This window comes from Nyctereutes procyonoides, unplaced genomic scaffold, assembly GCF_905146905.1.
Source record: "Nyctereutes procyonoides isolate TBG_1078 unplaced genomic scaffold, NYPRO_anot_genome, whole genome shotgun sequence".
Classification (NCBI taxonomy): domain Eukaryota; kingdom Metazoa; phylum Chordata; class Mammalia; order Carnivora; family Canidae; genus Nyctereutes; species Nyctereutes procyonoides.
Window position 1 is genome coordinate 42,916,057 of NW_026575139.1, and position 24,842 is coordinate 42,940,898.

General features: G+C 40.2%; 1 long non-coding RNA gene across 2 annotated transcripts in view; it reads left to right on the forward strand.

The window, feature by feature from the left end:
• The first annotated feature begins 8,205 nt into the window (after positions 1-8,205).
• The window catches only part of LOC129496175 (uncharacterized), an 86,949-nt gene continuing 70,312 nt past the window's right edge, over positions 8,206-24,842 (forward strand). For both annotated transcript variants that reach the window (XR_008661678.1, XR_008661677.1), the window contains exons 1-3: positions 8,206-8,281; positions 8,462-8,587; positions 21,347-21,442. This is a non-coding gene — a long non-coding RNA (uncharacterized LOC129496175). The remainder of the gene's footprint in view (positions 8,282-8,461; positions 8,588-21,346; positions 21,443-24,842) is intronic.

Here is a 24,842-nt window from a genome sequence, read left to right on the forward strand (position 1 = left end):
CTAGAAATTGGCTTACAGCATCCAATGGAAGAAATATCATGTTACACAAATGACCAGAGACTAGTTGGATAAACAAGATAAACTCAGAGTTGCATTCTTTCCCAGAATCGGAGAGTAGTGCTTTGGAGCATGGATTCACAATTCCACTTCTAGCCTATTTTTAAAATATCAAAGAGAAGGACCAGATGTCACAATGAATTAATATCCTAGACTTTTAAATCTGTAGACATAGGTTCAAATTCTCCCTGGTCGAAAGTAAATATGAGTTTTCTGGCTTCTTGGAGATCCCTTGTGGATATTTCATTCACCCACAAATTTGACAGTTTGACAGGATGATCCCTGCATCTCCTTTTTCATTGTGACCCGAGGGCTGGATGCTCAGATGAGGTGAGGCAGGTGCCATAACGAAGCTGAAGAATGAGTCAGCTTCAACTTCCATCTTCTCACCACACATCCCTCCTGGAATTCCTATCTACTCTTCAGCATTTCCCCTTTAAGAGGCACTGAATTACACAGCTGTTGTTTAAGAAAAGCAGGAAATAAAGGAGGAGGAGCTCTGGCTTCTCAAATGACTTAGTGATGGAAAGCTGAAGGCCATCAAAGTGCAGCTGCAGAATCAATCGGCATGGCCACAGTACCACTGCAGTCCATCCAAGTAGATCTACGGGAAGTACTCCCCCAACACATTTCCCCTCAGTGACATACACCTCCCTGTTCTTTACTCAGGCCAGTTTCTGAGACCTCATCACAGAGACTGTGGCAATGTCATTAACAGTCTTATGCACCATTGCCATTTCTTCTGGAAGGTCTTGCCGCCAGGTCCAGGTTACATAACCTTTCTTTGTGTCCTCACGACCTCCTTGTTCCCATCACAGTGCTTTTCTCACTTGCCAATCATACTATACTTGTTTGTTTCCCCCTCTGCTGGTCTCTAGATGCTATGGGAACAGAGCATGTGCCTACCCAAATCTCCGGTGTATGCCCCCCGTGCCCATATCTAGATACATCCTCTGACTTGTGTCTCTGAGCATCTCAGTAGGATGTTCTGAATCACCCTGGAAATCCTCTGAGACATCCTTCTGAAAAGAAGAGTGGTGGCTGAAGAGGCTTTCTGATGGGATCTGAGATGAGGGGGTGGTCTCGGGCTCCCTGCCAGCTAAGTGTCTCAGTGCAAGTGAATTCGATTTCCCCCAGAAACTCCACACAGATCCTCGCAGGAGAAGTGTGACTGGTGTGCTGATAGGAAATGACAGGTGATCTCTCTCAAAAAGACAAGGGAACAAAAGGAAGGATCATCCTTTATTTGACTGATGTCATTATGCAGCCCCAGATAATTCCACTTCAGGAAAACCTGGACTGAGGAACTTTTGGTCAAAAAACAAAAAACAAACAACAACAAAAAACAAAACAAAAAAAAAAAAAAACCAACACCATGTACAACCTTACTTTATATCTGCTTTTCTTTCTAGTAAAGTTGGGCTTTCAATTTAAGGTGTGCTTAAAAAGACTTACAAAAAGACAGAAGGAGCACATTCTTTCACGTCTCCTCCTGACAGTGTTCCAGTGGAATCCCTGAGTGAAGAAAGCCTGGCTGATCCTAAACTTTCTAAATAGGTGGGCTGTCCACTTCTCTTTGACACAGATTCCCTACTTTTATTTGCATTCAGCTGTATCAAAGTATGAGCATGTTTCAAAACAAAACAAAACAAAACATATCATTTAAGGCAGAGTAAAGACAACTGAAACATTCCTTCTCCCCCTCCAGAAACCTAGGAATGAATTCCTCACCATTGAGGAAGAGTCTAGGAGAGAAGAGAATAGCCACTCAGGGAAAAAAAAAGTGAACCCAGAGAGCTGGTCAAGTCAAATGTGGAAAAGACCAACCTCCCAGTCTTCAACCTGCAGTCACGGGTTAGTCCCAGAGAATCTGTCTCTTTTTCTTACTTTTTTTTTTTTTCCTGAAAACTATAATTCAGAGTTCCTTCTCTGAGCCTCATAACACCCTGATCTCTAGGATAATTTGCATCCCACCTCTCTTGAGCTTGGGTGCTAAACTTTTCTTCCCAGAGTTGGGTTTTTAAAGAAAAGAGGTTTAAAATTGTCAGCAAGAGAGGAAAGAAGGCCAAATCGCTCTCATGCTTGAACCCGTGGGCCAATTTGTTTGTAATTGGATTGGTATGCAGCAAAGATAGAGCTGTCTGGGGGAAATGCTCCATGGCCCCCTTCTGGAGGGGATATTTCTCCTGATGCCAATTCTCAGTCCAGTGCCAGCCCCTAGTGTGGGAGAAGCAGAGAGACCCCAGACCACAGAAGAGAAGGGCCGATCATGTGCACCCATAAAACAGGGACTGCCCTGTAAAAGGAGGCAGGACCTTCACCAAAATAAACCCAGAAAGTAGAGCACACATTGCAGGCTCTGTGTCCAAACTCAGGGATTATGGGCCAAGGAGGAAGCCTGGTTGAGAGAAGGGGAGGAGGAGACAGAGATAGAGAGGGCTCCAACAAAAGATGAAGCCAGGCCTCACCAGAAACCTGAGGAAAACTTTTTTTTTTTTTTTTTTTTTTTAATAAAATGAAGTTGCTACCACTTCCACTGCCACCTCAGCTGAGCCTCCATGGTGGTCCATCTGTCAGCCAGTTATACAAGTTCCACCTCATGCTCCGTATCAGTGACAGAGGCAGAACACATGTGGACTTGGGGAGAAACAGATCTGGATTCTAATCTTGATTTTGCTACTTCCTATTTATGAGATTTTAGACAAGGTATTTAACCCAGTTGAACCTTAGTTTTCTCATCTGTAAAATGAAAATAATTCCTACCAGAAGGCTGACCTAAAGGGGTCCTGAACGTTTGAAGAGCCATATTGGATACTACTCATTGTCAATCAGCTTTATCCTCATCACCCCTTGTAGTGGTTCCCCTTTATCTCGGGGGCTAGATGCCTGGGAACCACATGTCCTAGAACTTCCACCAAGTTCTGAGTATGACATGTTTCATACTAAAACTCATTCATGCGATGTTTGTAAGGCAGAAGAGAGCAAAAGGCCCCCTCCTTCTCTCAGCACTGGTGGGGATGAAAGTGTAAGCTTCAGCAGATGTGACCAGTGTGGCAGCTGGCTGGTGTCTCTCACTGCTAAGTGGCAGCTTCAGGGTTATGGACCAGTTCTAATTTCCCACAGCTCCCTGGCTGCCTGTGGTGATGTAACCTGAAAGCTGGGAGTAGCCCACCTAACTTCCTTGATTCTGGCTTTCCCATAATCTAATAAGCACTTATATTAGTTTTCTACTGCCATGTAGCAAATTACCACAAACTTAGCAGCTTGGAATAACACCTATTACTTCACCACTCTACAGGTCGGAGGTCAGGTGGGATCAATAGGGTTCCAGGTTAAAGTCTCTCCATACTGAAATCAAGGTGTCAGCTGTTGACAGGGATCTTATCTGGAAGCTCTGGGAAGTATATACTCCTAAGCTCGTTCAGGATATTGGCAGAATTCATCTCCTTGTAGTTTTAGGACTTAGGTCCTCAATTCCTTGCTGGCTGTCAGACAGAAGCTTCTCTCAACTCCTTAGGACCACATCCCTCCCCATGTGGCCTCCTCCATCATCATTCCAGCGATGGCACATCGAGTCCTTCTCCCAACATGGCAGCCAGAGTAGAACCCATCACACCCAATCCCCTCACACTTGGACTCTCACTCTCTTTTCTCTTCTCAGCCAGAGAAAGCTCCCTGACTTTAAGGGCTTGTGTGATTAGATCAGGCCCACTGTGGTAATCTCTTTATGGACCAGGATAAGCACCCAAGAGTGCTAAGGAAGGATGGACCATGATCAGATTTGTATTTTCACACAACAAATGTTTATTGAGAACTTACAATGAAGGTAGAAAATCCACTTTGGTACTGGGAGTATTGCCATATAACATAACATAATCACAGGAGTGATCACCAGCATATTCATAGCTTCTGGGATTAAAGTGGAACATCTTTGGGGGTAGAATTTTAGAATGCTACCTACTGTAGCACCAAAATCCCTCTATTAAATCACATTCTTCTTGAAAAACCTAAAGGGGTTTTCGTTTTTCTGTATTGAACCATAAGTGATCTAAGATCACAGTCTGCAAACTCAGAGTGAAGAAAACAATCCTTTGGATTATAATACTGTTACCCATGGAAATTTCAGGACTCTTACCCAACAAACCTAAGTTCGACAAACAATTATCTAGCAGCTGCCATGTGCCGGGTTGTGCTATGTTTAGGGGAATCAAAAAAGAGAAGAAGCCCTACCCTTACGGTCTAATGGGCAAAATAGACACACGAATAGAGCTTTTCAGTGTAACATTAGAGATGATAAGAGAGATTGGGCTCAAAGTTGAGTATCTCTCATTTACTCAAGAAATATTGATCTGACATCTACTCAGGATCAGGCATTAGCTTAAATGCTAGTGACTTAAAGACAATGAGGCATAATGCAGCTAGAACAATATGAAAGCCAGTGAAAATCAGGTATACAGTATCGCATTATTGCCAGAGAGCACATTTATTGTCATATATCACAACAAACTGCTGTGTTTTAATAATAGCTGCCATTTTTTTTTTTTTACTTTTTACTCATTAACCCCAACTACACAACTTACACATGCTATCATATTTAAATGTCACCTAAGGGGATCCCTGGGTGGCTCAGCGGCTCAGCGGTTTAGCGCCTGCCTTTGGCCCAGGGCACGATCCTGGAGTTCCGGGATCGAGTCCTGAGATGGGCTTCTGGCACGGAGCCTGCTTCTCCCTCTGCCTGTGTCTCTGCCTCTCTTTCTCTCTCTCTGTGTCTCCCATGAATAAATAAATAAATAAATAAATAAATAAATAAATAAATAAATAAATAGAAAAAAGTCAACTTCCTAACTTTTTAAAAATAAAGGCAGCCTGGGTGGCTCAGCGGTTTAGCACCGCCTTCAGTCCAGGGCGTGATCCTGGAGACCCAGGATCGGGTCCCACGTCGGGCTCCCTGCATGGAGCCTGCTTTTCCCTCTGTCTGTGTCTCTGCCTCTCTCTCTCTCTGTGTCTCTCATGAATAAATAAACAATTAAAAAAAATAAAATCTTTAAATGTCACCTAAGTGAGAAGAATTATTTTCTGAATTTTACAGAGGGAATCGAAAACAAGTCACTTTTCTAGATTAAGAGTGATCTGGGTTTGCCACCCACACAGACACCATTCTAACATCCCTCATACAGGATAACATCCAATGTCTAATGTTTGTGTTCTGCCCAGATCGTACTTCTTTGCTGCCTTCCCCATCGCATCCTACTCCCCGGGAGTTATCTTCCCACAATCAGAACCCGCCCCCTTTCTTGGGGAGCTATTTGTGGGGTCTCCTCACCGGCACAGAAGGAGGAGAGCATCTGGGAGTGCACATTCCTTGGGTGGTCCTTCACCAGTAACTGCTGGAAGTCAGAGTGTGAAAACACCAGCTCCTTTACCTTGTTCAGGAAGACTCGATTTATAGAGTTCCTGAATTTACCTGAAGATAGGGCAAATTCGACCCTTGGTGGGACTTCATGACTGCACACTTCCCCCACTTCCTCCTTTCCCTGCCCTCTGCCCCCCACCCACACTTTTCCTAGTTTCCCTTGGGAATTTCCTTACAAACATTTACACACAGGTCTGAGAGTCCTCCCTAAGACATCTGTGTTCTGACATTTACACTGCACTACCATGGGAATGAAGGGAAGACAGTGCTTAACTCCATTTGTGCCAGTTGGTGAAGACTTTCCAGTTATGAAAGATAAGCAGAGGCCTATCTAGGTGGTAAGTGGGAAGAAGAGCATTCCGGGCAGAGAAAATTGCACACACAAAAACCACAGAGCAGGAGGATGAGGGCAAGTCAAAGTGTAGACTTAAAAATTGGATATGCTGGGGGCAGCTGGGTGGCTCAGTGGTTGAGTGTCTGCCTTTAGCTCAGGTGATGATCCTGGGGCCCTGGGATCGAGTCCTGCATCAGGCTTCCTGTGGGGAGCATGCTTCTTTCTCTGACTATGCTTCTGTGTCTATCTCTCTCATGAGTAAATGAATAAAATTTTAAAAAAATAAAAATAAAAATTGGACATGCTGGAGCAGAAAGTGGGCCTGCCAGGAGGAGTTGGAGCTCTTAGGCCAGGAGAAGCACCTAGGAGTGTTAAGGAAGAATGGACCATGATCAAATTTATATTTTCACACATTAAATATTTATTGAGGACTTACAATGAAGATAGAAAATCTACATCAGTACTGGGAGCATTGCAGTGAAGACCAACCTGGTCTGTGTCCCTCATGGAGTTATAGAATAACCCTTTTCTGTCCAACACAGTAACCACAAAATACCTGTGCCTATTTAAATTTGAGTTAACTAAAGTTGAAATTTAGCTTCCCAGTCACATTAGTCACATTTCAAGTGCTCAGTGTGTCTACCCTATTAGATGGCTCTGGCACAGAACACCCTCAGCATTGTAGAAATTCTACTGGATGGTGCTAGCCTAACCACGTGAGAAAATAGCTGAGTCTTTCACCTAAGTTTTAATTCTTATGTGGCTATCTCCTACTTAGTCTTTTTTTTTTTTTAAATCTCTCCTTGTGCTTTTCCATTTTATACAGAAGACTGAGGATTCTTTTGATTGCACAACCGGGCCTCTGCACAACCACCTGCATTTGGCAATCAAATCATAGTCGCGGTTGTCAAAAGACCAGGATTGCAGAAATCCCTTTGAAAGTGCACGTGGTCCTTTTATGTGCTGGATGAGGGAGATCTGCTCACACCTGCCTGGAGAGCCCAAGCAGTGGAGTCCGCCTGCCTCCATCTGTTCATGATGTTCATTCTGAATGCTTGCAGCTCAAAGCCTACCTTCAAAAAGCAAAACAATATTCAGGAAAGAAGAATAACCTGAATTTCTCACCTGGCATCATACCATTTCCAGGGCTACAAAAATGAAAGTAAAACATCCACTAGCTATGGCAATCTCTGAAATCTGTCAGGGAATTTTTAAAAGGGTGATTTTTAAAAAATTTACCTGGTTAAAACCAATAGAAACAGGAATTTTCATTGGAGAGTCGTTTCCCTCTGCTTCATCTATGTTCTTACAAGAGCCAACGAACAACAAAGCATTTCATGATAGTCTAGAATAAATCCATCAACAGTATAAACACTAGACTGTGTAATCAAAGATTTTCAATCAAAGTGTCACTATGGGGAAATTTCAACATTGCTATTATGAAGTGCGTAGTGCAAATCCTAATGAGTGTGCCATTCAAAAATGAAATTCCCCCTAAAGAGGCACTTTCAAATTCAATAGAGTAAAGATTATACATCTCCCTATTCCTGATATGATACAGTTTTTAGGCTCTAAACAAACATTCCTGACTTCATGAAAGCTCTTCTTTTTATTACAATGATTAGAGGGCTTTGTTTAACAGAAGAGAAAGCACTACTTTTTTAAATAACAAAATGTCAACTTTGTTGACTGTTATGCCTGCATCCAAAGCTTCACTCAGTCAGCTTTATAGGATTTTTACTGGTCTTGATTTATGATAAACTGATGAACACTAGTGGACCAGTTCCCTAAAGGCCTGGAGCAGCTCTGGGAGCAAGGGGCTAAGGACCAAAGAGACCATCTCATTTCAAGGGGGAGAAGGTATCATTACAATAAGTAAGATGGTTTTTACAGATAGTTTGTTTTGTTTTGTTTTTTTTGCTTTTGCTTAGCACTCTGCTAATTCTGTTGCCCTGGCACCTGCAGGCAAAAGGGTGAAGGATATTCCCATCTCCTCTTTGTCTAATTCCACAAGCCTAAGGAAGCAATAATGACCAAGCTCTTAGAATCTTCCAGTTGATTATAGAGAAGGGCATTGTATTCCACTGTATATTCTTACAGCCCTGCCACCAGATGAAAGGAAAAGCATAAAAGCCCCAGCAAAGCTGGAACTCTACTTTTCCTGCTGTAACATGCCATCAAATGCGGATGGGGCCCTCCACTGATGCAGCCATTCTGTTGTTCACCTCCGCTGAGTTCAGCTGAGGATGTCTGAGATCAACAGGTGGCCTGGCTAATGGAACAGATTCACTCATTGTTTGTGTGTTTAATGAATCATTGAGTTACTGATCAGCAGTGAGCAATAGAAGCTGTTCAAACAGAAAAGAAGCCCAGCCGTGAGGTGGTGTCGCCACCACACTCCTTTGAAGCAGTGCTGGCCCCACGGACTGTGAGGGAGGCTTGGGGTTTCCTCCCTATGGTTCCCAGAAAAGCTGGTGGTGAGAAGAGGGTGTTATTTCTAATTGGATGATGAAAGTCAGCTCAGGGGACAGAGACCAAAGGGCCAAATGTAAAAAGGGGAGGAAGTGAAAACATCGGAATCAAAGGTTGAGGTAATACCACGAGACAGGTGTTTGCAGTGAACCGCGCAATAACCCCCATCCTGCCTCCCTCCGCAGGTCCTCAGGAAGCAACCAAGTGGGCAAGGGCCTAAAGAAGTAAGAAAAAGCAAGACTTAGGATTCGGATGCCGATTTCCTCACAAAGGGTTCATGGTGCAGTGGAAATCCTCTCTATTATCAGGAGGTAAGCTTGACCCTTTTTTGTGAGATTCCCACAAGTTGCACTGGGGCTTTTCTTGTGAGTAGAATTTGACTGAAGGTATGCCGGAATTGCATTTACTGGGTCACACTTGTCTTTTTTTTCTCTCCGCAAATAAGACTTTTTATTTGTCACCATTAAAAGTCTGAATGTTAACCAGATTCTCAGACTAGTGGCTCATATCCATCAGCTCATTTAACTGTATCACCTGTCTCATCCCAGGAGCTTTTCCAGAACTATTGCCTTCACCGTGAAGCAACATGAGTTCTCCCATTTCAAACTTGGGCTCCTTCAGCATTTTTACTTTTATAATGAACCCATCAGAGAGGATAAATAGATTGGAAATTCTTTCCCATTTCTGACTAGAATCACTTTATTGACAACATCTTTAGAACCATTTATCTGTGCCTTTTGGGTCATGATTTCTACCATCTTCCTGATTTGGTGGACCTATAGGTGCTGAATGTGAGAGGTCTTCCAAATCTGATAATTGCTTTTTTTTTTTAGTAAAACCAACAAAGAACAAATGAAGCATGTAACTCCTGGTACTCTTGATATTGACATGAGCTTCACTCATGGTCTGCCATATTCTTGACTATGGAGCACATTTTTCATGGGCAAGATCCAGGGCATAGAAGTTGGGCAGGTGGTTTTGCCCTGAATATCATTGATGGTTAGTTTGGATTTTCCTTTTTTAAAAAGATTTTATTTATTTATTCATGAGAGACATAGAGAGAGAGGCAGAGACACAGGCAGAGGGAGAAGCAGGCTCCCCACAGGGAGCCCAATGTGGGACTTGATCCCAGATCCTGGGATCATGCCCTAAGCCAAAGGCAGACACTCAACCGCTGAGCCACCCAGACGTCCCAGTCTGGATTTTCTAACGCAACTTCATCATTCTGCAGAGCAACAGGCCTCACTTTATGACCCTTGGGGCGGAGGGTTCCTTGAGGTCTCAAGATGAGCATTGTTCTGTGCTTCCTGTCTTGATACATGTTTTCACATCATACCAATCTGCCTTAGAAAAGAGACAAACCACTTCTTCTTGGTCTCCTTTAACCACCTTTTGTGGGAAGTGTTTTTTAAAGGCAGGGGACAAATGAAAGATATGGCAGAGTGATTTGGTAAGGAGAGAACTGTGCTATGGGTTAAGTAACCTGTGTCTTAGTTTCATCTCTGCCGCTGTCTCTGGAGTATCACCGGTCACATACTTCCCAATGGCAGAGATTGGCTACCCATTCACCAAACCTTGTTCCATTCCTCTTGACACACAGCTAACCCCAGGTTCCAGCTTTCCTCATAGCCAGATGTGTCCATATGACAGGCTCCAGCCAATGGAATGTGCACCAAAGTGTGCAATCAGACCTGGATCATAATCCTCATAGATGATCATCCATGCTCCCTTTTCCCTTGTCTTCAGCTGGATGCTGATACCCAGGGTTGACCTTGAAGTTCACAGAGCCTCTCTCAAGCTTGGGTTGTCCTCCATCTCAGGGTAGCTGGAGAATCTAGGGCAGCTGGAGTGCCCAGCCTGGATACCTCAGCTGTAAGCAAGCTTCTCCATTTACCTTAGTGCACTGTACAAACATCAACTCCTTCCACATGTGCCATAAAACCAAAGAGTAAAGAGATGTTCCCATGGACTCCGAGGTTTCTTCCTGCCCTATCATCTTTGATTCAAATCCATTGCCTCATTTATACTTCCATCCACCCTAGACAAAGTCAGGGAAGATGCTCTTCCTGTCTCTGTAAGATCTGGTGAAAAGAGGGAGACTTTTCTCTATTACATTATCTCTCAAAGACAGAGATAGAAGAGGAATAAAGAGAGAGAAAATAGAAAGTCTGTCCCAGTTAGTGGGAGCGAATCAGGAGGTAGTCTAGAAGGCAGTAGGCTGAATGGCAACTCAGGCCAGAGAATGAGAATGTAATTTGCCATTGCACCTGGCTGGTGGCAGATCTTTGGGCTATAAATCCTGAATGAGGGCCAGGGCAGTAATAATAAGCTTCTATTCCACCAGCACATCTCTTGCTGTGGGTTTGTGCTTAATCAAGCCAGCCTCAAATCCTTTTAGAACTGAAGATCTTGACTATTCCAAAATGAATTTCCATCCATATGTCCTCTTCAATAAAGCCTTCTTTTCAACACAGAGGAGGATGTGAAAGCTATTGCTCCCTTAGGCAATGTCATTGCTATTTGAAAAACCAAGATGTATATACACACATGTGTCTTGTGTGTACATAACTTACAATATAATTTTCTGATTCTGAATGTTTGTGTGTACAGTGGAATGTTAACTCCTTCTGGATATAGAAGCTACACCGTATGTCCCTATAGTGGGAATGTGTCCCAATCATAGAGTAAATGGGTTGCATTTGGTTTGTGGCATTAAATAGTCAAACTAAGTGCTTGCTATTGGGATAATGCATAACTAGTCTACATAGATGTTTATAAGCACCCCTTTTTTATAGGATAAATGAAGGGTAATTCCATGTTTTGGTCTTTTTTTTTTTTTGATCTTCGAAACATTTATATAGTGTTTATTATATAACAAGTATAATGAAACAAATATTATTCTAAATGTTTTTACAGATTTTTTTTTATTTAATTCCCTATTAAAGTGAGATATTCAAGGAGGCCTGGGTGGCTCAGTCAGTTAAGCATCTGCCTTTGGCTCAGGTCTTGATCCCAGGGTCCTGGAGTGGGGCCCTCAGTTGTCAGGTTCCCTGCTCAGCAGGGAATCTGCTTATTCCTCCACTCTGCCCTCCCCCTGGTTCAAGCGCTCGCTCATGCTCTCTCTCTCTCTCAAATAAATAGATAGATTAAAATCTTAAAAAAAAAATAGAAAATAAAGTGGGACATTCAGGAGTCCCACTTAGCATTCAGGAAGAATTTGATGGAAAGTGGCAAGGACCATAGGTCAGAAGATCTTACTTCCATACCATAGCATGACCAAGTTTGGCTGGCAGAGATGCAGTTATAAAATGACACCTCCTTAGGCTCTGCTTCCTCATTTTTGAAGTAAGCACAAGCTAGATGACCTCCAGGATCTAATCCAATTCTAGGACCGTTTTGAATTCATTCTCATCCTGACCCCATGACTCCTAATGATCTGGTGCCTGACAAACTTTCCAAAATTTTCCATCTTGTATCCCAGCCTCACTTAGCTCCAGGCCCATGGGCCTCTTTTCTTTGTTCCAAAAACACTGAGCTCCCTTCCAGCTTAGGGCCTTTCCACTAGCAGTTCCTGCTCTGGCAAGCTCTTTCCCTGCATCATCTGCTTGACTTTTTTTTGTCATTCAAGTTACTGATTAACCTCTTCAGTGAGCCTGTCCCCAACATCTCCTCCTAAACTATTCCTACACCCAGCACTAACTTTCCATCAATCACTCTGATTTACTATCACCTGTCACCATCTGATATTTTCTTGTTTATTTATTTGCTTCTTTGTTTATAGTCTGTCTCCTCTCATGAGGAATAAACCCTTGTGAGATTGAGGCATTATCTGTCTTATTTGTCATTAGGTCTCCATTGCCTACATAAGAGCACAATAGCCACACAGCCCAGCAAGTCTAGTGCTTGCAGTAGAGGCAAAATGGAGCCCAAGACTTAGAGCCATAGGATTCCTAAAAGTCACATAGAGGAGCAGAAGAATCCCTTAGTGCTATACTTTCTTACTCAACTCAGTGATTTCAGAGCAAAGGTCTGACTATGTGCAGATCCACATCCTTTTTCTCCTACCGACCTTCTATCTCTCAGAGACATGAATCTTCAGACACATCCTGTGCTGTTCTATTACCAGCCCCACAAGCAGGAAATAGCATATCCACCTAAGGAGAATGATTCCTCACTGCTGAGGAGACAGATGAGCAGCTCTGCAGATTTGGGGCTTCAGGATCTGGGGAGGGAGGCCAAGGCTAGTGGCCAGTGGGACTTAGCCTAGATGCTGAGCCCGAAGTGGTGTCTCAACTGAAGCTGATTTGATGCTGGCTGCTGCCCTGTGCAAGAGTATGTCTCCTCTCCTAATGGAAGGACCGCATTACCAAGGCAGATGTAGTAAACATTCTTTCTTAGGTCTCTCACCTGACAGAGAAAATCCCTGAGGTTTAAGGAAGCCATAGAGTTTCTGGAAGGGACAGCTGTAGAAGCTGCTCCTTCCCACTCAAAAGGGAGAAGTGATGCTTAACTCACAGCTGAAGGCAGGGTCCCCACCCAGGTGAATCACCTGGGACTAAAGTAGAATGAAGAGGAATAACACTGGTGAAGTCACAGTGCAATGTCAGAGTGTCACTATCTGGATTTCAGAAATAGGGACTGGGCCGTGTATGAAGAATCATCTCAACACACTCATGGCCTGGGTAGAGTCCGCATGATTGTTTTTATGGTTAATTGATTTTGACTTCTCTTTCTTCTCTCCAATCAGTTTCAGAACTTCCAGGTCTGTTAAGAGACACCCTTGCACTCAGATTCCTCCACTTACTCCTCAAGACCTCCTACATCAAATACCATGTATAATGACAACTCTGGACTAGTGATTTTCTATCCTATCATATAAAGATTACAGGGTCAGACATTTCAGCACTTCTGTGCGCCAGCATTTGGTCAAGAAGTTCTTCCTTAAGCATTACTAACATATCTCTTGCTGCAATGTCAGCTCTTTCTTTGTTTCAACCTACTGTGGAGAAGCAAAATAATGAGTATCCAAATTCTTCATGATTTCTGAAAACAGTGAAATCAACCCTTAGCTCTCTCTCTCTCTCTCTCTCTCTCTCTCTCTCTCTCTCTCTACTAAATTTCATGAAAGGCCATGCTCCTACCACTATAATCTATCTGGTAATCCTTTTCTGGACTTCAATTCTTTGCATCATTTTTAAAAAGTCAGAACTGCACATACTGTTTTTGTAAGGTCCTTGGCAAGTCTTGGAACAAGGAAAGGTTCTTTCTGATTGGTGATGTAGAATTTCGGTCATTTTCAATCTGAAAATATACTGTTGAATTACATTCAGCTTGCAGCTGGATCTCAGGTTTCTTCTTGTCATATATACTCACCCAATCCTTTCCTTAACAGCATTGCTTCCCTACAGTTTTTGTTCCTAGGTGCACAGAGGAGGTCCCAAACTTATCCTCTTTCAGACAGTTGGCCTTTCACTTTTCCTAAGTTTATTTACTTTTATTATTCTGTCATGGGAGTTCTCAGAAAAGTCAACCAGCTGAGAAGAGAGGGCTACACATCACCTGGAAAAGATAAGGAACAATCCTGGTCCCAAGAAGATACTGATATGGCAAGCCTGGACTCCCTCTCAAGTTCACACTGAACCTTTTCTTTTTTAAAGATTTATTTATTTATATATTCATGATAGACACAGACAGAGAGAGAGACACACACACACACACACACACAGGAGGAGGGAGAAGCAGGCTCCATGCTGGGAGCCCGATGTGGGACTTGATCCTGGGACTCCAGGATCCTGCTCTGGGCCAAAGGCAGGCGCTAAACCACTGAGCCACCCAGGGATCCCCCACACTGAACCTCTGATGACCAGGAGTTGTTTCAGAGTCCCTACCATAATGTATTCACACCATATTTGATCAGTCTCACTCCCAAATCATCATTGGAAATCTACTCTCAGTGTCTTTTATTCCTGACTTGTCACACGCACAAACGACCACATTGTCCTGCGAATCCAGATACCGTTTTTGCTTCTTTTTATTATATGTATCTACCCAATTCTTTTTTAAACATCCTTGACTGCACCCAACTTCTATCCCTAGGTTTAATGCCCTCATCCCAACTTTATCCTCCTCTTTCAGATAATTGGCTTCCCACATTTACCAAGTTTACTTACATGTTTCTCTCCCTTTCCTGGGAGGTTTGGATAGACTTAGCCAGTGAAGACTGCCTGGAATAGTCAGTTTACATTTGTCGTTCCCACATAATTATTACAGAGGTTCCTTTTGCTCTCAACAGAATTTTGGATAGGATGGTAAATTATATGGTCACCCTACTGATAGGGCAAGCTGACTCTCTGCTAGCCTTTCAGACTGACTCTGAACCACCTGAGGGCACCTTAACTTGCTACAGGTTGTTCTCTCTCTGAGACTAGCCTTTGTGGTCTAGAAAATGAGCATCTGGCCTATGGCAGAGGCCCTGTGGCACTACCTATGAGGTTAGACTGATCTTTCTACCATGAGGGCCCATGAGAGTTAAATGTTGATTGCCCTAATTCTACATAGCATTGCATCATGAAGCTGCAGTGTAGTAGAGCAACTAAAAACTGGAATTTTGGAGCTGGACTGCTTAAGTTCAAATCCTGATTCTGTCACACTTCTTTATATCATTTAATTGAGATATATAAACCTGTATACAGTTTCTTTATCAAGAGAGCTCTGAAACAGACTATTTACATGGGCACAGACCCAGCACTCACTACATTGTATTTGTGATCCAGTGTTTGTTGACTTCCCATGTCATAAGATCTAATAACTTGGATATGTCACAGGTGACTGAGCTCCAGGCCAGCTTGCTCATATGACTCTAGTCTGTGGGACAGTAAGCTTGGCCAAATCTTTCTAGCACTAGAACGTCCCCTCTACAAAACAAACCCAACAAACCTTCTCATCTGAATGCCTAATAAAGATTGAATTATGTCATTCATTTATTCATTCACAAAGCACATGTTCTCTCAGGCACACAGAGCTAAGAGCTGCAAGAGATCTAAAGAAAATAATGTCCATGCCTAACTTCAGGTTAGTTTATTAATGAGCTGGGAATAATAGAAATATGCACACAAGAACTAAATGGCCATGCAAGACATTGGACCCAGAAATGCTACAAAGGAATACAATGATTAAATGTCAAATGAGTAGGACCTCATAAGATCTAAGAGTTCGAAAAGACATAGGTCACCTAGAAATGTAGACACCAAGGGAATCAAGACCTAGAATAAGAAGTAATGGATTGGGAAGGAAAAGATAAATGTTAAATATGCACTGAACTTCAGAATCAGACTCATACGTGGCATGAGCTACAGCCTTGGCTTCTAGAAGGCCAAATAGCTGAATGTCTACTTCAATATCATGTTTTAGTATCCCAGAACTTGTAAATGATCAGTAATCTTGTGATTTTACAGTTTACAATTTTATCTAATGAGTATAACAACACTAGGATGACAGCTGAAACAACATTTTGGATTAATTTTTTTGATAGAGTTACCAACTTTTTATTTTGCTAAGTAAGTACATTAGGAAAAGCAACACTATCATTTCATAAAAGGATATTGTCACACCAAAAAAGTAAATAAGACAAAATCAGACAATTTTAATATCTCGATATTAACTTTCAAGTGTGGTTCTATATTCAAAATTATCATTAGAGTAACAAATTACCTTATTTGCTTTATGTGCTAATATGATATCAGTCAATTGAAATACAAAATATATTTATCATTATAGAAGTAAAATGCTTTACTGACTAATCATGATTATAATAGCTACTAATTTATTTTTAAAATTAATAACTTTGTAATAGGTAACTATAAAATAATAGTTTCACAGCTAACACAAATGTTGAAAGAAAATACATTTCCTAGATAAACTAGGAAGAATCATCTTTTTCAAATGCACATGTTTATAAAAATTTAAGTGATAATACAAGACAAAATAATGGTTTATTGTAATTCTCTTCTTTAGGTAGTTGTTTACACCCCTGCCGAAGAAAGTTTTTCTTAAATATATTCTGCTCTTCACAAAAAGTTAGTTATTATATTTGCTTCCTTTGTATCTCTCATATAGCAGATATCCAGATCAGCAAAAAGGAATAGAAATCTTATTTTTTAATTTGACAGCATTTAGGATGAATGATGAATTCAGCTAGGTTTCTGCTTTACTGGCTTCCTGAAGGATTTCTGAATCTCAAACAGTGATCACAGTGAACTTACTGAAGAAATATTTATAGAATGGAAAAGTCAGGAAAGAAAGACATCATGTAATTATCATTTTCAAGGAAAAAATAGAAAGATGCCATGAATGATTTACACTATTCATATGTGTGCTTAGGAAGTAATTCTAGCACAGAATAATATTACAGATTAACTAGTGACCAGCAAAAGACGGTGAGCCACTGTGATCAATTCTCTTTAGCCACAGACAAACCCCTTGATTCAAAAGAGATTTGAGAACTGTATGGTACTTATGCAAGGATATAAACAAGATGGAACAAACAGCTTATGCATATTTTGGTTTTTTTAATTTAATTTAAAATCAATTCATTAACATATAATGTATTGTTAGTTTCAGAGATAGGGGTCAGTGACTCATCAGTCTTATATAATACCAAGTGCTCATTAGATCACCAGCCCTCCTTCCCAGCAACCCTCAATTTGTTTCCTATGATTAAGAGTCTCTTATGGTTTGTCTTCCTCTCTGATTACATCTTTTTTTTTTTTCCTCCCTTCCCCTATGATCCTCTGTTTTGTTTCTTAAATTCCACATATGACTGAGATCATATGATAATTATCTTTCTCTGATTGATTTATTGCACTTAGTATAATACTCTCTAGTTCCATCCATGTTGTTGCAAATGGCAAGGTTTTATTTTTTGATGGCTGAGTAGTATTCCACTGTATATATCTACCACGTCTTCTTTATCCATTCATCTTTTGATGGATATCTGGGCTCTTTCCATAGTTTGGCTATTGTGGATGTTGTTACTCTAAATATTGGGGTACAAATGCCTCCTCAGATCACTACATTTGTATCTTTGGGGTAAATCCCTAAAAAAAAGTTGCTGGATTATAGGGCAGCTCTATTTTTAACTTTTTGAGGAATCTCTATACTATTTTCCAGGGTGGCTTACATTCCCACCAATAGTGTAAGAGGATTTCCCTTTCTCTGCATCTTCACCAACATCTGTCATTTCCTGACTTGTAATTTTAGCCATTCTGACTGGTGTAAGTTGGTATCTCATTGTGGTTTTGATCTTATTTCCCTGATACCAGTGATGTTGAGCATATTTTCGTGTGTCTGTTGGCCATTTGTCTATCTTCTTTGGAGAAATATCTGTTCATGTCTTCTGTCCATTTCTTGATTGGATTATTCTTTGAGTGTTGAGTTTGATAAGTTCTTTCTAGATTTTGGATAGTAGCCCTTTATCTGATAATACATTTGCAAATGTCTTCTCCCATTCTGTCTGTTGTCTTTTGGTTTTGTCGACTGTTCCCTTTGTTATGCAAAAGCTTGTTATCTTGATGAAGTCCCAATAGTTCATTATCACCTATTATTGAATCACCTTTGCAGTCCAGGAATAAATCCCACTTAGTCATGATGAATAATCCGTATAATGTACTGTTGGATCCTATGGTATCTTGCTGAGAATTTTTGCATCCATGTTCATTAGGGATAATAGTAATTCTCCTTTTTGGTAGAGTCTTTGTCTCGTTTTGGGATCAAGGTAATGCTGGCCTCATGGAAAGAGTTTGGAAGTTTTCCTTCCATTTATATTTTTTGAAACAGCTTCATAATAGGTATTAATTCTTCTTTAAATGTTTGGTAGAAATCCCCTGGAAAGCCATCTGGCCCTGGACTCTTATTTGTTGGGAGATTTTTGATGACTGCTCTAATTTCCTTGCTGGTTATGGGTCTGTTCAGGTTTTCTATTTCTTCCTGTTTCCATTTTAGTAGTTTGTACATCCCTAGGAATGCATCTATTTCTTCCAGATTGCCTAATTTGTTAGCACATACCTCCTCATAATATGTTCTTATAATTGTTTGTATTTCTTTGGTGTTGATTGTAATTTCTCCCCTTTCATTGATGATTTTATTTAGTTGAGTCCTTTCTCTTTTCTTTTTGATAAATCTGGCCAGTGGTTTATCGATCTTAATTCTTTCAAAGAACCAGCTCCTAGTTTTGTTTGTTCTACTGTTCTTTTGGTTTCTCTTTCATTGATTTCTGCTTTAATCTTTATTAATTATCTTCTTCTGGGTTTAGGTTTTATTTGCTGTTCCTTCTCCAGCTTCTTTAGGTGTAAGGTTAGGTTGTGTATTTGAGACCTTTCTTGTTTCTTGAGAAAAGCTTGTATTGCTATATACTTCCCTCTTAGGGCTGCCTTTGCTGCATGCCAAGTTTTGAACAGTTGTGTTTTCATTTTCATTTGTTTCCATGAATTTTTTTAAAAAATTATTCCTTAATTTCCTGGCTGACCCATTCATTCTTTAGTAGGATGCTCTTTAGCCTCCATGTATTTGATTCTTTCCAAATTTTCTCTTGTGATTGAGTTCCAGTTTCAAAGCATTGTGGTCTAAAAATATGCAGGGAATGATCCCAATCTTTTGTTATCACTCGAGACCTGATCTGTGACCTAGAACATGATCTATTCTGGAGAATGTTCCAGTGCACTCAAGAAGAATGTGTATTCTCTTGCTTTAGGACGGAATGCTCTGGATACATCTGTGAAGTCCATCTGGTCCAGTGTGTCACTCAAAGTTCTTGTTTCCTTGTTGATCTTCTGCTTAGATAATCTGTCCATTGCAGTGAGTGAGGTGTTAAGGTCCCATTTTTTTTATTATATTATTATCAATGTGTTTCTTTAATTTTGTTATTAATTGGTTTATATAATTGGCTGCTCCCATGTTAGGGCCATAAGTATATACAGTTATTAAATCTTGTTGGATAGACTCTTTAATTATATAGTGTCCTTCTTCATCTCTTATTATAGTCTTTGGTTTAAAATCTTATTTGTTTGATATAAGGATTGCCACTCCACCTTTCTTTTGATGTCCATTAGCATGATAAATAGTTTTCCACATCCTCACTTTAAATCTAGAGGTGTCTTTGGGCCTAAAATGAGTCTCTTACAAACAGCATATCAATAGGTCTTGCTTTTTTATCCAATATGATACCCTGTGTGTTTTGATTGGGGGCAGTTAGCCCATTTACATTCAGAGTAATAATTGAAAGGTGTGATTTTAGTCCCATTGTATTACCTATAAAATCATTATTTCTGTATGTTGTCTCTGTTCCTTTCTGGCCTATTACTTTTGGGCTCTCTCTTCACTTAAAGGGATTCTTTTAATATTTCTTGCAGAGCTGGTTTGGTGATCACAAATTCCTTTAGTTTCTGTTTGTCCTGGAAGCTTTTGGTCTCTCCTTCTCTTTTGAATGACATTGTAGCTGGATAAAGTATTCTTGGCTGCATATTTTTCTCATTTAGCACTCTGAATACATCATTCCAGTCTTTTCTTGCCTCCCAGGTCTCTGTGGATAAGTCTGCTGCCAGTCTAATGTCTCTACCCTTGTAGGTTATGGACCTCTTGTCCAGAGCTACTTTCAAGATTTCCTCTTTGTCTCTGAGATTTGCAAGTTTCAATATCATATGGTGGGATATTGACCTATACTCTATTGATTTTGAGGGGGGTTCTCTGTGCCTCCTAGACTTGGGTGCCTGTTTCTTTCCCCTGATTAAAGAAATCTTCCACTATAATTTAGTCTAACATACCTTCTGCCCCACTCCTCTTTCCTCTTCTTCTTGGATCCCCATTATTCTAATATTGTTTTGCATTATGGTATCACTTTTGTCTTGAATTCTCCCCTCGTGATCCAGTAATTGTTTATCTCTTTTTTTCTCAGCTTCTTTATTCTCCATCATTTTGTCTTCTATATCACTAATTCTCTCTTCTGCCTCATTTAGCCTAGCAATTAGAGCCTCTACTTTTTATTGTATCTCATTAATAGCCTTTTGGACTTTGACTTGAATAAGAGATTTTAGTTCTCTTATTTCTCCAGAAAGGGATTCTCTAGGGTCTTTTATGCTTTTTCAAGTTCAGCTAATATATCGTTATAATTGCTATTCTGAACTCTAGTTCCAACATCTTACTTATGTACATACTGATTAGGTCTTTGGCAGTGTTCTTGTTCTCTTTTTTTGAGGCAAGTTCTTCTGTCTTGTCATCCAAGAATAATAGATGAACGAGAGAACAAAATACTAAAATGGCAACAACAACCCCAGAGAAATATATACTAAACAAACAGGAAGAGACCAAAAAATTAAAAATAAAAAGAGAATATAATCAGCACCCCTGGCCTTCCTGTGATCTTGAGGATTCTGAGACCACACTGTCCCACCTAGGATTCTGCACCCCCACTTCGCCACATGAATGCCTTTCAAGCTGGGACATCTCTCACTGAAGCAGACTTCTAAAAGTTCTGATTTTGCATCATTCCCTTGCTATATCACTTTCCAGTGCTGGCTGCTGGAGGCTCCCTCTCCACCGCGGCCTCTCTTCCTATATATTACCTGGAATTCACTTCTCCACATCTCCTACCTTGCAGAAAGTGATTGCTTTTCTATCTGTAGAGTTGCAGCTATTCTTTTCATAGATCTCTAGTTGAGTTCATTTGGAGTGATTTGGAATGATCTGATAGCTATCTAGCTGAATTCCTGGTACCAGATAAAACTAAGGTCTCTTACTCCTCTGTCATCTTGGATTCCTCCTCCACTAATGTATGTTTTTAAAAAGCCTCTTTTTATTTTTAAGATTTTATTTATTCATGAGGCCCAGAAAGAGGGAGAGAGAGAGACAGAGACAGAGACACAGATAGAGGGAGAAGCAGGCTCCATGCAGGGAGCCCAACGTGGGACTTGATCCTGGGTCTCCAGAATCATGCCCTGGGCTGAAAGCAATACTAAACTGCTGAGCCACCTGGGCTGCCCCCTTAAAAAGCCTCTTGACAAAGTATTAATCCTTTATAGATAGCAGTGTCAACACAGCAGGACCTACCACCACCAAGGGGTCAACTACAAGGAAGCCTACCAAAGAGGTAGCAGATACAGAGGAACCTGGAGAAGGTAATAATTCTTCAGCATATCTTTTCCAAAGATTCCCCATCATTACACAATGAAAATGAAAATAGAAATCCAGGATATTCGAGTTCTTGTTATCTGGAGACCAGATTACCTTGTCCCAATGGCATATTTCTATATCTAAATTTTAAAGACAATTTTTTTTCCTCAAATGATGAGAGGAAGCAGTAAGAACATGCAAAATACCAGAAATAAAAAATTTAAATGAAAATGAAAAATCTTAAATTAGCTTTTGAAAATTTGTTCTTCAAGTATTTTTTTCATTCAATCATCATTTATTAAGTACCTTTGCAGCACCAAATCTAGAACCATACTACATGGGTTTAAATCCCAGCTGAGTCACTTGCTGGCTATATGACTTTGGGTTAGGTATTTAAATATTCCTCAATTTCTCTTTTATATAATGGGATTAATCATAAACGCACTTTTTTTTTGCTTTTTGAATTTTGTTTAAAGAATATATACAAGAATGAAGCTTTCCATTAAGTAGAAGATAAATACAATACTTTGTAGTAAAGATTATCCAACTACAAACAGATTTGATCAGTAAAACAAAAATAAACAATTTGTGTTTTATTAAGGGCACACTCCATTCATTGTCTGTAGACAATATAACTCACATGTCTTGAGTGTTCAGTGAGTTAGTATTTGTAAAGCATTGGAAATAGCACCTAGTAGATAACACACATGATGTAGTACTTGCTGAGTTAAAATGAGATGTACCAGGTATAAACATGGATAGTAAATAAAGCATCCTTTTTGAGATTATTTCAAATAAATTACATCATTAGCATCAACCAAATTTTCAAGTCCAGGAGCTGAAGAGGACATAATTTGTTATGCCTATAATTTGTTTTAGAGAAAGGAAAGCTTAATTATTTGGTGGTAATGCTGCTAATAGCCAGATTATCCAAAAATATTTTACTTCTTCATCAGCCTCAGTTGAAATAAGTGAATGGTGAATACATGTTGATTGAATTAAATTAGATTGAATAGAAGAGGAACCAGTTCAGAAGATGGAACCATGCAGTGCCATCAATGCTAATGGGAAAAAAAAGAAGTCTAGAAAAAGGACATATGACAGTGTCATGTATTTCAGGAAAGTTAAGAAAGACACAGGCTAAGAAAGGGACAATGGTTCAACGGATTAGGAGACCCAGGTGGCCTTCAGTTTTAGTAGAAATTTCAGGTAAGTCAGATTACCAGAAGTTAAGGAGAGTGTAAACCAAAGATAAAAGTAGAAAATATGGAGTATGACACCTGGAGATGTTAGCAGAGTTAAAAAAAAAAAAGCCTTATCATATGGGAAAGCCACATGATTAAAAAAGAATCACCAGAGAAGGAGGCTTGAAAATGTAAAGAAAATAGAGTATAACTGATGAAGAAGTTTCCAGTGGAGGCTGAAGGGCAATGAGATGAAGAATATTGACAGACAACTGTTAGGTGGAAAAGTGAATGTGAGGAAGTTCAGGTCAAATGTCCTTGGTTTCCCTGATAAAGAAATAGATGGAGAGAGGATATAGCAATCTCTCTGAGGACATAAGAAAAATGGAAAACTTTAGAACTACTACTATGAGGAATATTATATGGCATCAACTGGACATAAATAGATAGTTATCCAATTAAGCCTGAACACCCAACTGAGATGCCATAGCAGGGATCTGTGGGGAATCCAAGCACTACCTCCAGTAATGACCCATTTTACAGAATGGTGAGAGGGCATGTGGAGATCACAGGCTTGGGAGAATCAAGTCCATAGTGGACAGATTTTCACATGGAACGATCTTGCCTGGTTGCCCCAGGCTGGAAATAATGGAGTAAGACAGAAGTGGGAAACAAGTACACGTTTTGGAATTGGAGGGTCTAGTGAAGACAGAATGGCTTTGTGGGCATGAGGTAGAAAGGGCATTATTAATCAGAAGAGTGTTCAAAGATTATAAGATCCTGGAGGTGGCGAAGAGAGGAGGGCCAAGAATCAAGCCTAAAAAAATGTGCAAAGGGGCAGGAAGAAGGGAAGCAAGCAAAGAAGAGAGAACCATGAGAGAGGTAAAAAAACAAAACATGACCATGTTATGGAGATCAAGAAGAAAGGGAATTTCAGGTAGAAAGAATTTACACAGTATATTTATACATAATAACTCTAATGATTATGTTATGTAATATACTAATGATTATTAAATGCTAGTTATGAGCCAAGCATAATACTAACAGTTTCATAGGCATTGTCCTACTAAATTTTCTCAGCAACCTAAAGTGGCAAGTATTATTATCACTGACACTTTACAACTGAGGAAAATGAGACATAGCTGTGCAAAATAACTTATCCAAGGTCACAACACATGAGCTCCTAACCCTGACCACGGCTTTCTACTTTAATAACAAACATAATGTCCGAAGCAGTTTCTCTATTATTACAATTACTTTGCAAATGTACCATCATGCACATGAATGATCTCTATTACATTTCAGGGCAATTAACATAGAACTCAAGAAAGCCTAAGGTCAAGGAGTCATCATTGGATTTGTGCATTAAGAGATGGTCTAGTAGACAGGTACAATTGTGCAGAGCACATTGCTGAGATAAAGTACTGGGGAGAAGAAAAGGAGGCACAGAAGGTGGGGTTAGGATCATGGGGATTGGAGTTTGGCACAAATGAGTTCAAATCCAGGCTGTGTCACTTAGTTGTGTGATCTTAGACAAGTTTTTCCATGTTAACTAGCTATATTTTCCTTCTATGGAAAATGATAACAATAACAATGCCTACTTTATAGGTTGTTCTGAGAATCAAACACAATCCCTATAAATAGTTTTGCTCAGTACTTGGCTCACAGTATACATTCAAAAATGTTTTATTATACAAATTGCATAGTTGACTTTACTGTAATCTGCCAAGTTTCTTTTTTTTTTAAGATTTTATTTATGTATTCATGGGAGACATGAAGAGAGAGAAGCAGGGACACAAGCAGAGGGAGAAGCAGGAAGCAGGCTCCATGCAGGGAGCCCGACGTGGGGCTCGATCTCGGGTCCCCAGGATCACGCCCCAGGCCGAAAGCGGTGCTAAACCACTGAGCCACCAGGCTGCCCCAAGTTTCTTTGTAAACTCCTCTTCTATGTAGGTATTCATGATATAGTCATGTTTTGGTGATCCTCTTACTACTCTCTGCTCTTGGTTTCTTGAATTAATGTAGCCTATTTCAAAGCACTTTTGTATATACTAGTTCTTTTTCTCAGACAAGATTTTGTGAGACAGTACAACAAATTCTGTTATCTACTGTAGGTAGAGAATACTGTGTCCTGATAAAACAAATAGTCTGCTTTACAGAGAGCTATTATATATACCACATGTGGATAATAATTTTCTGAATAATTAGCATGTAATAATAT